The 2281-nt window shown below is 32.5% G+C and overlaps 1 non-coding gene across 1 annotated transcript; it reads left to right on the top strand.

Annotated features, from left to right (window-relative positions):
* The first annotated feature begins 1731 nt into the window (after nt 1-1731).
* LOC111720415 lies at nt 1732-1861 on the top strand. The gene has a single exon (XR_002770103.1). It is a non-coding gene; the product is annotated as a U6atac minor spliceosomal RNA (small nuclear RNA).
* The last annotated feature ends 420 nt before the right edge of the window (nt 1862-2281 follow it).

Genomic DNA, 2281 nt, shown 5'->3' on the forward strand with positions numbered 1-2281 from the left:
TGATGAACAGAGACTGTATTTCATGTCAACAAGACATTTCTGATATTTTTAATGTTGAATATTTTTAAGATGTGATTTCTATTGATAAATTCATATGTATTAATTTGTTGTCCAAATGAAAGATATGAAGGGGATACTACATTGTATATAAAATTTAGTAAATATAAACATATTTGATTTATATATGCATATATGTTTAGATAGATATGAATGTATGTATGTATATACATATACTGTGAAAGCATGGATCCTTTGAAAGCTATCCATAGATTCCTAAGGTAATAGACCTTCAGGGTAAGAATGCCCATATTAGAAGAAATTGAAGTTGATTTAAATTATGAGGCTAAAATGCCAAATTGGGTAGGTCCAAAATGTAGCTTACTGAAATTTTCTTCAAGGCACAATTCTTAGATACACGGAGAAGTGAGAGCATTGATTTTTCTTTGTTGAATGGTTATATGTGGTTAATTTTCTAATCTCCCATAGGAAAGGTATCTTCCCACTGTAAAAAACAGACAAACAAATAAATAAATAACAGTAACAACAAAGTATCTACAGACATCTTCAGAAGTATCAGTAAAAGAAAAAGACTAATCTTCCTCTGCAGTACTCATTCCCTACTTCAATGAGATTATTACTGTTTTAATCATGTACCAGAATGCCAAATGCAAAGCTGGGTCTGATTCAGATCATTCTTTTGTCAGTTTATATTTTGGAGCAAATGAAACAATTGTTTGTCATCAAATGATTAAATATATACATACATATGTATATCTTTATCCAAAGTAGTAAAAGAATATTTATCAAGGGTAACCATCTGGGATATACTAAATTGAGTGTCAGTTGAGGGAAGCTCCCTTTCTTGAGTTACCCATAGTGATCTCCAAATGTGCTTTAGAAAATAGCAGGATCATATTAATAGCCATTCTCTATTAGGATGTCAAGAAACTATTTCAACAGCATGAATCTTTAGTCCACTGAGTCAATCAAAATTTAAGGATCCTCTTAATACCGTGAAAATAGCCTGATTTATGTGTACTCATTCTGCTCAGTGAAATCATTGCAAGCTTGGTATATTCATCCCCCAATTTACCACTAGTTTGAGTTCTGTCAGTTACCCTCAAACTAGTTTAGCTTATCTACTGAGAATGTTCATTGAGTATGGCCACTGAGGTTGAGTTTCTTGGAATGCCAGTTCTTTGTATAGTTCCTCGCCTCCACCCTTCCCCGTTTATGTCCTCCCTTTTAATTTTGTCTGCATTGGTCTTGTTTGTACAAAAACTTTTTAACTTAATATAATCAAAATTATCCATTTTTCATTTCATAAGATACACCTGTTCTTCTTTGGCCACAAATTCCTTCCTTCTTTTTCTTTCTTCACAAATTTGAGAGGTAGACTACCCTTTGTTCCTCTAGTTTGCTTGTAATATCATTCTTTATGTCTAAACCATAAATCCATTTCTAATCTATCTTGCTACAGGGTTTTAGGTGTAGGCTTTGTTTCTGCCAGACTAATCCCAATTTTCTCAACAATTTTTGTCAAGCAGTTGAGGTTATTGGGTATATCAAAGACTAGATTACTATACACTCTTTGTGTTTTGTGAACTTAACCTAATGAAAATTGCTTAAAAGTTGAACACCAAAGGTAAATGAGCAGCCATGAAAAGAGCAACTTGCTGTTGGCAAGCCCTCATACCAGAGGTGGTAGTGCACCTTGAACACCATGCATTTGTGTTGTATAAAAGAAGAAAGGCTTAGGAACCCTCATGATAAGAATGGAGAAATTCCTAATGGACTTTTCTACATACACACATTGTTAATCTATCGTCTCCTACTTCGTGGCATCTGATAATGCTTTTTTATGTTACTTAATTTTTTAAAGCTTTTTATTCAAAATATATGCTTACATGATTTTTTAACTTTCATCCCTGCAAGACCTTGTGTTCCATTTTTCCTCCTTTCCTTCATCATTTCCCCTAGATGGCAATATGTTAAAAATATGTAATTATTCTATACATTTTTCTATATATGCGCATTTAGCATATATATATATATATATATATATATGTACCACAAGAAAAATCACATCAAAAAGAAAAAAATGAGAAAGAAAACACAATGCAAAACAAAAACAAAAAGAGTGAAAATATTATATTGTGATCCACACTCAGTTCCCACAGTCTTTTCTCTGAGTATCAAAGGCTCTCTTCATGACAAGATCATTGGAATTGGCCTGAATCATCTCATTGTTGAAAAGGGTCACATCCATCAGAAATGATCA

This window comes from Sarcophilus harrisii, chromosome 4, assembly GCF_902635505.1.
Source record: "Sarcophilus harrisii chromosome 4, mSarHar1.11, whole genome shotgun sequence".
In the NCBI taxonomy this organism is placed as follows: domain Eukaryota; kingdom Metazoa; phylum Chordata; class Mammalia; order Dasyuromorphia; family Dasyuridae; genus Sarcophilus; species Sarcophilus harrisii.